The 12,530-nt window shown below is 39.5% G+C and overlaps 1 pseudogene; it reads left to right on the forward strand.

Moving 5' to 3' along the window:
* Positions 1-2,482: 2,482 nt before the first annotated feature.
* Positions 2,483-7,845, forward strand: LOC124898676 (annotated as a pseudogene).
* Positions 7,846-12,530: the final 4,685 nt, after the last annotated feature.

Genomic DNA, 12,530 nt, shown 5'->3' on the forward strand with positions numbered 1-12,530 from the left:
TAATAGGATTATCTTACATGAGAACTAGGTTGAAAGAATAAGGCATCCTATGAGTTTGAGAGAATTATAGGATAATTTATCCATTTAGGTTGAGAAACTAATGGATATAGAATAGGATTTAACCTTTCTTGCAATTGAATTTTTTAAGTGGAATTCATAAATAATTCACAACCCAAATGATGCTGGCATTTTGGTAATCATAACCCTGGTTTGATTAATCTCATAAAGTTACAAAATAAGGAGAAAATCATTAGTTGAACGAATTTTGTTACAATTTATCATTTTACAAATTAAAGAGAAACCAAACCCCTATTTTGGTTAAGAAACTCTGATCAATAGTCTAATAACAATTACGACACTTGGTGAGCACAGTATTTCCTGTGGGATTTGACACCCAACTGATTTGGGTTCTATATTTGACAGCGAACGCTTACATTCTCGTAAGAGATTTGTAATTTGGGCATGTCAAATTTTGGCGCCGTTGTCGGGGAATACGGTTGTCAACTAAGTTTGTGATAGTTAATAAACCCTTTGGTCAAAGATTCTCAAACTTTACTTTTTGTTTGTTGTTTTTGTTTTGAACAGGCTGACTCTTGTGCATGCCAAATACACGAAGATCAGGTCAACCATTATTACTTATAAATCCTGAACCATATCTCATTGGTAGAATGGATGCGCAACGAGACCCTGAAAGAATAACTACTCAATAGGAGTAGGCTAGGTTAGCTGCATTGGCAGCTGCACAAGTAAATCAGCAGAACACTGATAACCCAGGTCGGGCACCAAATCCTGATGATGAAGATCTAGGTGATGATGAGCTATTAAATCCAATGAGTGCAGATAATCTGGATGCACCTTTCAATAGAGATCACCATGCTAGAATGAGACCCAAACGCAGAGCTGTTCAGTTTTCTTTTGATGATGACGATGATGAACTGGATGGGGCTGGTGCCACAGGGGCTATTATTCCTCCGCCTTTTGCACCCAGAGCCAAGTTTAACATTACTAGCACCATGATCCAGCTACTGCAACTCAAAGAGTTATTTGGTGGACTTGCAGGCAACGATCCGAATATGCATCTGATTAATTTTATCTCAATATGCAAGTCGTTTAAGAATCTAGGAGTTGGTCAAAATGCAATTCGTCTGTGCCTATTTCCATTATATCTATCTAGAGAAGTAACTCTATGGTTGAATGGGCTAACTCCCAACTCTATTATAGATTGGAGGCAACTGAAAGACGCTTTCCTAGAAAGATTATTTCCACCATCCAAGAGAGCATAATTGAGAGATAAGATAAGCAATTTTAGACAGCTTCCAACTGAAGCTCTCTATGAGACTTGGGAGAGGTTCAAGAAAAAGATTATGCGGTGCCCAAATCATCAGATGACAAACGTCCATTTGATGGAGATATTATATAGAGCCTTGAATTCGGTGACCAAGCCAGTGGTAGATAATGTTGCGGGTGGGTCATTCATGGATCTCACCTTTATTTAGGTATCTAAGATGCTACATCATATGACAAAGCAGAGTAGAGCTTGGCATACCAGGGATTCTGAGGTAACAAGCTCTAATGTATCCGTTGGTATGACTTCAGAACAGAAGCGAAGGGAAGAGGAACGTGACCAAGATATGGCTCATATAAAAATATAGATGAACCTTCTCACTAATCATTTATTATCAGGAAATACAGAGAAGGTTAAAACTGTTACATCACAGGGAAGAGCTGACTCTGATTTCAAAGAGAAAGCGAATTACTTAAATAATCAGGGGGGTTTTCGAGGCAGTGGCCAAGGAAACCAAGGTCGGAACTATTATGAAAAATCCAGATACAAGGAATGAGACAAAGGGAATAGGAAGAATAAGAATAACAGGAGCGGTTTGTATGTCCCTCCAGCTCTAGGAAGATGTCCATGGAGGACATGATGGCCAAGCTATTGAAAGGAGTGGAGACAACCAACACGGGAGTAGCTGAGGTAAAAAATGATTTGTCCTCAATGAATCAATGGGTTGACTCACATTCCACTTTAATAAAACAGTTAGAACAGCAAATAAGTCAACTATCGATGGTATTCAATTAAAGAAAAGCTGGCACTTTACCAAGTGACACTGTGCAAAATCCAAGAAAAGATGGATCATGTTTGTCCATTACTACCAGGAGTGGTAAGGTGTTGGAAAATCTATCCAAGGGTAGGTCTGAGATTGATAGTATGGAGGAGAATGTTGTTGAAGCGAATTATGATGATTTTGTAGAAGTTGAAAATTAGGATGAGGTCATTCATGATACCATACCTAACTGTCAGCAGTCTGAAAAGATTGATAATGGGAAGTATAATGAAAAGGAAGTGGTGGAGAAAACTCTTCCAAAACCAGAGAAAACTCTTCCAAAACCACCACCCCCTTTTCCGCAGAGATTGAAGAAGAAGGTCAATGATACTAAGCTCAGTAAATTCATGACCATGTTGAAGCAGCTGACTATAAATATGCCTTTGGTGGAGGCACTGGAGCAGATGCCAGGGCATGCTAAATTCATGAAGGACCTTTTGACAAAGAAAAGGGCAGCAAGTTATGAACTAGTAGATAATTTCCATCATTGCAGTGCGATTGCCACAAGGTCCTTAGTACAGAAGAAGGCCAATCCGGGTGCTTTCACTATTTCTTGAATGGTTGGGTCTTTGGATTTTGCCAAGGCCTTATGTGATCTCGGGGCTAGCATTAATTTGATGCCACTAGTCATTTATAAATAGTTGGGGTTGGTAGATCCTACACCAACCAACATGTGGCTTGTAATGGTAGATAGGTTGGTAAAATAGCCTGTTGGGGTTCTGTATGATATGTTAGTAAAGGTGGATACCCTTATTTTTCCTGCAGATTTTGTTATTTTGGATTGCGAGGTGGACTTTGAGGTGCCCATAATCTTGGGTCGACCTTTCCTTGCAACTGGAAGTATGCTTGTTGATCTGCGAGCAAATAAGTTTTTATTTTGGATAAATGATGAAGTGGTGTGCTTCGATGTATGTAAATCAATAAGGTAGCCCAAAGAAATAAACGTGTTCGCTATAGTTGATATTTATTATGAGGAAGAGTTGGAATTGTCTTTAGAGGAGCAGTTTACTATTGAGCCATTGGCTACTGTGCTCGTGAACTTTGAGTATGAGGATATTGATGAGTACGAAGAAACTATCTGTGGTTTGATAGGAATGGGTTCGTATTCTTATGCCCCCAAGAAGCTGGATCTTGACCTTAAGAATCGGCCTTCTCCACCGGTGAAGCCATCCATTGAAGAGCCACCAATGTTAGACTTGAAGGAACTACCTAGTCATCTGAGGTATATGTTCTTGGGTAGTGGAAATACACTGCCAGTTATTATTGTTGCTGATCTCAGCGAACAACAGGTGGAAGCTCTCATCTCTATTCTTAAGAAATACAAGAGAGCTATTAGTTGGACTATTGCAGATATCATTGGTATTCCTCCTGGCATATGTATGCACAAGATTCAGTTAGAGAAATATTGTGTACCCACTATTGAGCATCAGCGTCGCCTAAATCCACCTATGCAAGAAGTGGTGAAGAAATAAATCATCAAGTGGCTAGATGCAGGGGTGGTGTACCCAATCTCAGATAATAAATGGGTGATCCCTGTACAGTGTGTGCCCAAGAAAGGGGGCATGACGGTAGTGGACAATGAGAAGAATGATCTAATTCCACTCAGGCCTGTCATAGGTTGGAGGGTATGTATGGACTACCGAAACCTAAATCCGTGGACACTAAAAGACCACTTTCCAATGCCATTCATGGATCAGATGCTTGATCGATTGGCAGGCAGAGGCTGGTATTATTTCTTGGATGGGTATTCCGGGTATAATCAGATCTTTATTGCTCCTGAGGATCAGGAGAAAACGACGTTCACGTGCCCATATGCCACATTTGCTTTTAAAAGGATGCCCTTTGGATTATGTAATGCACCGGCTACATTCCAGAGGTGCATGATGTCGATTTTCTCTGATATGGTTGAAGACACCTTGGAGGTGTTTATGGATGATTTTTCAATGGTTGGAGATTCCTTTGACTTATGCTTGCTGAATCTAAGTCAAGCATTACAGTGGTGTGAAGAGTTTAACCTGGTCCTTAACTGGGAAAAATGCCACTTCATAGTGAAAGAGGGCATTGTTCTCGGCCATAAAATTTTTGTGAAAGGTATTGATGTGGATAAGGCCAAAGTAGAGGTTATCAAGAAACTACCTCCCCCCATCCCTGTAAAAGGGGTGCATAGCTTTCTTGGACATGCAAGATTCTATCGCAGATTTATAAAGGATTTCTCGAAGGTTGCAAACCCATTGTGCAAAATTCTTGAAAAAGAGGCCAAGTTCTCTTTTGATGATGACTGTTGCAGGCGTTTGAATGCATTAGGCTGAAGTTAGTGAAGGCTCCAGTTATTATTTCTCCCGACTGGACAAAGCTGTTTGAACTAATGTGCGATGCTAGTGGGGTGGCACTTGGAGCTATGTTGGGCCATAAAAAGGATAAGTTGTTTCATCCAATTTACTATGCCAGCAAAGCCCTGAATGGGGCTCAAAAGAACTACATTATCACTAAACAAGAACTTCTGGTTGTGGTTACGCCTTTGAGAAATTTAGGGTGTATTTGCTAAGAACTAAGGTGGTGGTCCACACGGATCATGCAGCTCTGAGGTACTTAATGGCTAAGAAAGATGCGAAGCCAAGATTGATCCGGTGGGCATTGTTACTTCAAGAATTCGACTTTAAGGTAAAGGATCGCAAGGGGTATGAAAATCAGGTGGCTGATCACTTATCCAGACTTGAATACGAATAAGAAATCAAGGACAAATTAGATATTGATGATTCCTTTCCAGATGAGAAGATACTAGCTGCTAAGTTTGAGCAGATTCTGTGGTATGCTGATATCACAAACTACGTGGTAAGTAAGGTGATGCCAGAGAATCTTTTCTTTCATCAAAGGAAAAAGTTCCTTCATGATGTTACCCAGTATTTCTGGGATGAGCCCTATCTTTTTTGGCGATGTGCAGATGGTGTTATTAGGCGTCGTGTACCAGATCTGGAGATGCTACATATTTTGGAAGCATGCCATGCTTCACCTATTGGTGGTCACCATGCAGGTAACCGCACTGCTCAGAAAGTACTGCAGAGTGGCTACTATTGGCCCACATTAGTTAGAGATGCATATGAGCTTGTTCGTAGATGTGATCAATGTCAGAGACAAGGATCAATCTCCAAACGTCATGAGATGCCAATGTCCAAGATGATGGAAGTAGAGTTATTTGATGTATGGGGCATTGACTTTATGGACCTATTTATAAGCTCGTATGGGTTAAAATGCATCCTAGTAGCTGGAGACTATGTATCGAAATAGGTAGAAGCTGTGGTGTTGGCTGACAATGAAGGAAAAAGAGTTGTGGCATTTTTGAAAAAGAACATATTCTCCCGCTTTGGAGTACCAAGAACAATCATGAGTGATGGGGGATCCCATTTCTGTAACAAAGTCTTCAGGGCTATTCTGGCGAAGTACAAAGTAAAATAACACCGTGTAGCAACTCCTTACCACCCAAAACTAGTGGGCAAGTGGAGGTGTTGAATCACTATATCAAGGCAATTCTCTCCAAAATAGTAAATGCTAGTAGACAAGATTGATCTCGAAAGCTTGATGACGCCTTGTGGGCATATCGAACTATTTTTAAGACACCAATTAGCATGTTACCATATCAGATAGTTTATGGAAAGGCATGTCATTTGCCAATTGAGCTGGAACATAAGGCCTTGTGGGCTCTAAAAAGGCTGAATATGCATTGGAAGGAATCAGCTGATCTAAGATTGGAGCAGATTAATGAGATGGACGAATTCCGTCTCAGATCCTATGAAAGAGCTAACTTGTACAAAGAAAAGATGAAGAAATACCATGACCAAAGGATTACACAGAGAGAATATATGAAAGGTGATTCGGTCCTTCTTTTCAACTCCAAACTGAAGCTATTTCTGGGTAAGTTAAGGTCTAAATGGGCAGGCCCATTTAAAATTAGCCAAGTCTACTCATCTGGAGTAGTCAAGCTTAAAAATAAAGAGGGTAGTGTCTTCAAAGTGAACGGGCAAAGAATCAAACTTTATATTGGTCGAAAAGACCTAATAAAAAGTGTTGATGTCTTTTACCTCGATGAAGTCTGAGTATTCGAGATACCCAAGTCGTGTCGCGACGTTAAATCAAGTGCTAGTGGGAGGCAACCTATAATATGTTGTTGTAACCATAAGTAGAGTCTATTTTATGTTATTGGGAAATTTTGATGTGTGTATGAAGTGTGCAGGACCAGAAGTGTTGTAAAGAGAAAAATTGGGCCCATTTAAGCTATTGGAAAGTTGCGACAGTACACTTGATGGCCCACCAAATAGATGATAGACCGCCACACTCAACCATCATAAAAAGGAAGGAAAATAGACTCACTGGATAGGGCATGACGGCATAAGTGGCAGACCATCAAGTATATGGTGGACCATCAAAGAATCCGTCAGAAGCGAGACTGCTGACCTGCACTCTGGTAGGTAGTGACGGCCAATTAGGTGGACCGTCACAACTATGATTGACCGTCCCATTAACCATCACACCAAAACAGAAATTCATCAACTCAGTTGAGGGGTGACGTTCCCAGTGGTGGTCCATCACACTTATAACGGACCGTCAATTCGACCGTCACTTTAACCCTAATTCTGAATCGGGTTGGATTAAGTCAGTACTCTTTATAACTACTCCTTATTTGGCCTGGAATGAGATTTTAAGAATAAAAGTGAGCAGGTACACTCATTCTAACCGTTCCATGACCTTTGATTTTTCCACTTCCCCAAGATTCAAAGAACCTAAACTTAGTTATCCTATCTGAGACTTCTCCGCTCCTCCATCATTTTTCTATTTAAGCTAGGTCATTCTTTCCCCATCCCCATCACAAACTAAAGAGTAACAGAAGTGATAGAAGTTGCAAGTATTTTAGTCTCTGAAGTCTCTGGCAAGTAGAATACTGCAACATCAAGGTATGAGCATTTATTTCTCTCCTATTGTTCATTTAAAAAGTAAGGGCATGGATTATTTTATGATTTGGTCTAATGGTGTTGAGTTTGAATGATTTATGCTTAAGTTTGATTTAGTGGATGAAGTCTTGCTTAAAATATGGTTTTAATGTCTTTGCTCAAGCTAAAAATTGATTTGATCTTAAGCTGCGCTGAAAATTAGTCGAACCCATAAATGTGACTAAGGATGAAGGTTTGACGGTTAACATGGTGGACCGTCAACTTCATATTTGGACATTGATTTTAGCCAGCTAATTGCAGACGAGATATTTGTGAGGGCACATTAGCAAACTACTTCCATACCTTTCCCATGTTTGATTACTGCATTATGCAAACAAGCTGGTGTGCCGCTGATTTGAGGCGTTGATAATGAAGTTTCAGCCACTCATAAACAGGACATTAAGAAGTCTAGAGAAAAGTCAAAATTTGATATTCGGGTAAATAAGCCTCCAGCACATCAGTCTCAATCTGCACCAATTCCCAAAGCTCCAGAAATGCCCGAAGGTATGTCTTTACCCATTACCACATATGTGCCTCCTGATTATGTGCCCCAGGGTACGTCTGCAGGATCAGATTCTATGCAGTTTGCTAGTGAAGCAGATTTTGCGGAATACAGATTCAACTCGGTGAATTTTGTCAAAGTTGTGAAAAATCAAAAGAGGTTCCAGAAGCAGTTAGAAAAGTGGGCTAGAGATTTCAAACCTTTTGTGGATGAAATCGTGGTCGAAGCAGTCAGGCCATTCAAACTATTCAAGTAAGGATAGATAACATGGAGGCTCGTATTATCAAAAGGCTAGATTCACTATCTCTTAATGATCTTGCCAAGCTCATGGACGAATTTGAGCAGGCAAAGTCTAACATAGCTGAGTTAAAGAAGAAACAATCACAACCGCCTATATTTGATCTGACTCTGGCGGTAAGTGATGATGATACGGGTATTCTGTATCTAATGGGTAGACCAGTAAAGGATAAAAGCAAGTAGCAAATAGATGAACAAGCAGCAAGGAAAGAAGAAAAAAGGCAAAAGAGAGAAGCAATTTCACCTGAGGAGTTAGACCAGCACAATCTGAGGAGAGCTATGAAGAAATCAAAAAAGGAAGCTGAAAGAAAGCAAAGAGAACAAGAAAATAAAGCGGCAGGAGTTTCTACTAGTGCTGCCCCAGAAAGGGGGAAAAGTGCAGGTTCAATTCAGGAAACCATCCCTAAACATATCGAGGGTGAAGTTATAAGTGCTCCTACCACCATAGGGGCCAATATTTTGCAGGGTGAGGACGATGGAGACTCACTGCATTTGACAGATGCCTCAGAGGAGTGAGAGGCCACGTAAATATCCCATTTCTCATGTACGGTAATTTATTACTTTGAGGACAATGTATAGTTTTCTGTGTGGGGTGGGGGTATTTACACCAAGGTTGGATGTTGTTGCCGATATTCTGAATCTAATCATATGCTATCTAGTAGAAGTGGCATGTCTAGGTTGTTTTTATTTTTGCATTTAAATTCTGTAAAGTGTAATGTAAATACAAGTGTTTAATGTATGAATTGGTTCTGTTTCAGCACTTAGTTGTAAATATGGAGAATAAATGATGTTGGCATAAGACTTTGAACATGTGTTTGTAATTATTTACTTTTTTAATTAATCATGTGCAAATAACCATCAGTAATTCTGTATTCAGCATTGGTCTGTCAAAAGTGAATGAATCATGTAATGAGCATTCGAAGAATTGTAAAGGATGTTTAACTTCGATGCCTATGGGTGTGAGGATTTACTTGCAGTTCCTTCATAGGATAAGACCTAGAACTTGCCTGAGCCAAGGATATAGTCTTCTAGTGGAGTCATTAGGATAGGATAACAGGCCTCCTTAAAGTTCTAAATCTTCTAACCTTAAGAAGCAACCCGGCTTGAAAGATTGCTCCTATTTGAACCCATCTTGTACCTCTAAGAATTGGTTTAACCTCCTGCCCCTGTCAATAACTCTACATAGGACTTTAACATCTAGCTCTGAACTTAGCCAAATTCTAACATTGTATATTTTAACTTAGACGAAGCATCTAAGTTGAGGGTGGCTAATGTCAACAAAAAAATCTTCAAAAATCTTTAAAAAAAAAAGACATAAGTAGTAGATTGAGGTTGAAAATATGCTAAGGCAAGGAGAGTTAAGTTTCAATGAGTCACTTCATCTGGAAACATACCCCCCCTAATCCTAAACCTTGTTGTGAGCCTTGAAAAGGCCTATTTGATCCTAGTGAGTCAACCGTGAGGAAGTGTTGTATGGCCAGGGCAAGCCTATGGGTACTTAGGCTATGTTTAAATTTTTTTTTTGTGAGTGTGAGAGCTGGACAGTGTCCACATCATATAATAAGTGGTGGACTTCTTTGTTATGAGGGCAATAGAAGTTTTACTGAATTTCCTTTTATCCGTGGGATGTAACATTCATGCTTGTGTGCTGAATTATAACAAATGCTGAGTTTGGATTCTGTTGTGTTAAATGTATAAGATTAAGCTGATGAGTGAATGTTTGTATAAGAGAATGTTTCAATGGTTGGTTGCCTGTCATTTTATTGTTCATGTGCGCAAGTTGGTGTTAAGTTGCCTGAGGACAAGCAATAATCTTAAGTTGAGGGTGTTGATGTTCCGGTGCTTTATGGAATATTTAGCATCATTTTCTTAGGAAAATTGTATGTTTTCAAGCAACCAAAGTGATATTTGATGAAGGTTTTTAGTGTTTCAGTGAAAGGAGATAACCACAGAAGAAAACTGGAAAAGTAGCAGAAAAAAGAAATTGACGGTCAAAATGACGGACCGTTAGACATGGGACGGACCACCATACTGACCATCAGCTCTTATCCAGAAGCTTTCTTCCAAAAGGACTCCGTGATGGTAAAGATGGTGGACCGTCAGTCTATCGACGGACCGCCAGGTGGACCGTCAGTTCTTATCCAGAAGCTGTCATCCAAAAGGACTCCGCGATGGTAAAGATGGCAAACCGTCAGTCTATCGACGGACCGTCAGGTGTACCATCAGTTCTTATCCAGAAGCTACTTTCCAAAAGGACTCCACGCTGATAAATATGGCGGACCGTCAGTCCATCGACGGACTGCCAGGTGTACCGTCAGATGTTATCCAGAAACTGCCATTCGGATGAGTCGAGTGACAGGAAAGATGGTGGACCGTCAGATCTTGGACGATCCATCATATGGACTATCAAATGGGATCCGGTTTTTCCATTTTTAAATTTTAAATTCTTTTTTTTAGCTGGGATATAAATACCAACTTTTAGGGTTAAGAACGCATCTTTTACCTTTTATAAGTTTTTTCTTCTCATCTGTTGAACTTCTTGGTATCCAAGTACTTTGGGGAATTTTAGTATCAAATAACTGATCATTGAAGATTCAAGAACTAATTCTTGGGATTCTTTGTAAGTAGACATTCCATTTATTTATGAACAATACAAGAATGAATTCTTTATCTTCTATGAAGTGTTGTGGCTAAATCTCATAACTAGGGTTATGGGATTCTTAATGTGAAATGCACCTATGGGTTGGGAATCAATTTGAGTTCCATAATTGAATAACATTGCATAAACCTTTCTTCAATTTCATGACTTTTCTTGGTTGCAAACTTGAAGAGTAAGCCCTAGAACACCACTTGTCTGAAAGAAAAGTGTTTGTGGGGAAAAGAAGGTGTTTACATGAATTCTAAGGGCCTTAACCTTTAGAGTAATAGCTAATGACCTAATAGGATTAGCTTACATGAGAACTAGGTCGAAAGAATAAGCCATCCTATGAGTTTGAGAGAATTATAAGATAATTTATCCATTTAGGTTGAGAAACTAATGGATATAGAATAGGATTTAACCTTTCTTGCAATTGAATTTTTTAAGTGGAATTCATAAATAATTCACAACCCAAATGATGCTGGCATTTTGGTGATCATAACCCTGATTTGATAAATCTCATAAAGTTACAAAATAAGGAGAAAGTCATTAGTTGAACGAATCTTGTTACAATTTATCATTTTACAAATTAAAGAGAAAACCAAACCCCCATTTTGGTTAAGAAACTCTGATTAATAGTCTAATAACAATTACGACACTTAGTGAGCACAGTATTCCCTATGGGATTCGACACCCAACCGAGTTGGGTTCTATATTTAACAGCGACCGCTTATATTCTCGTAAGAGAGTTGTAATTTGGGCGTACCAATTATCAGCCACGACATAGGGAGCATACCTAGCTAGCTGCGTAAATTTAAGGGAATACTCTTTCACACTCATGTTACCCTGCCTTAAGTTGATAAACTCTAACACTTTTGTTTCCCTCAGCTTCAACAGAAAGAATCTATCTAATAAGGCTATAGAAGACTCCTCCCATTCTATAGGCCCTATATTTGCACCTTAATCGCCTTTCTACTACTTAAACCAGGTATAGGCTACATCCTATAGCTGTTAAGTAGCCAATTCATCACTCTCACTAGAAGTCATCCCCATAATATTTGTTACTTTTTGTATCATATCTAGGAGTTCTTGTGGATCCTCTTTGGACTTGGATCCCAAAAATAGAGGATGATTCATTCAAGTAAAGTCCTGAATTCTGGATGTGACAGTATTGGCCATTGGGTTGGCCTGAATTGCAGTTGGCCACATATTTTGGGCTGCTACAAAGTAAGCTAGAGTGGTGAATGCAGCTCTGAACTCTGAATGAGAAATATGCTCATTCAGGGGATCTTCCTGAATAGGCGGGGGCGCTGGCTGGTTTCCAGTTCTTCTTTTATTAGTCTTTCTGGGAGGCATATTCTGTAAACAAAAGGAAAAGTTAAATTAGATAGAGAGTTTAACTTGAGATCCTGCTCATTCGCACGATATGAACACTGAAAGAAGGGAAATATTTCCTAAAATGTCTCATAGCCTTTTGTCCATAAGTGTGGCGTGCTTCACACCCATGCACAAGACTCTACATGACGCGACTTTCAGACTTCCTAGGATGATTTAAGACCTTAGGCTCTGATACCAGGTTTGTAACGCCCTGAGAGTACCTCCTAAGTGCTACACGTGGCTACAGTCACAAGTGACCATAAGCTAACCCATGTTGGTACCTGCTGTGAGCACTGAATAGAATGACAGGGAACTTGCGCGAAACTTGACTGAAAATGACATAAGGTTTAAATACAAAAAATGATACTGTATTGAAACACAGAAAACATCTGTCTGGAAATAATATAGTAAGACTCTCAATAGTATCTAATAACTGAATGAAAATGTCTGAAAGCATTTAACTGACTGTGGAGTGATGGGACAAACCCCTAACTAGCTCTGACTAGATCAAAAATACCGAATTGATTAGGTAAACTAAGGTAACTAAACCATGTCCTCAAAGTATAAGGACTCACCACTACAACAGCTAATAATCTGGTATGCCTATGCATAATTAGGGAACAGAGCTT

Source organism: Capsicum annuum, chromosome 1 (assembly GCF_002878395.1).
Source record: "Capsicum annuum cultivar UCD-10X-F1 chromosome 1, UCD10Xv1.1, whole genome shotgun sequence".
Taxonomy (NCBI): Eukaryota; Viridiplantae; Streptophyta; class Magnoliopsida; order Solanales; family Solanaceae; genus Capsicum; species Capsicum annuum.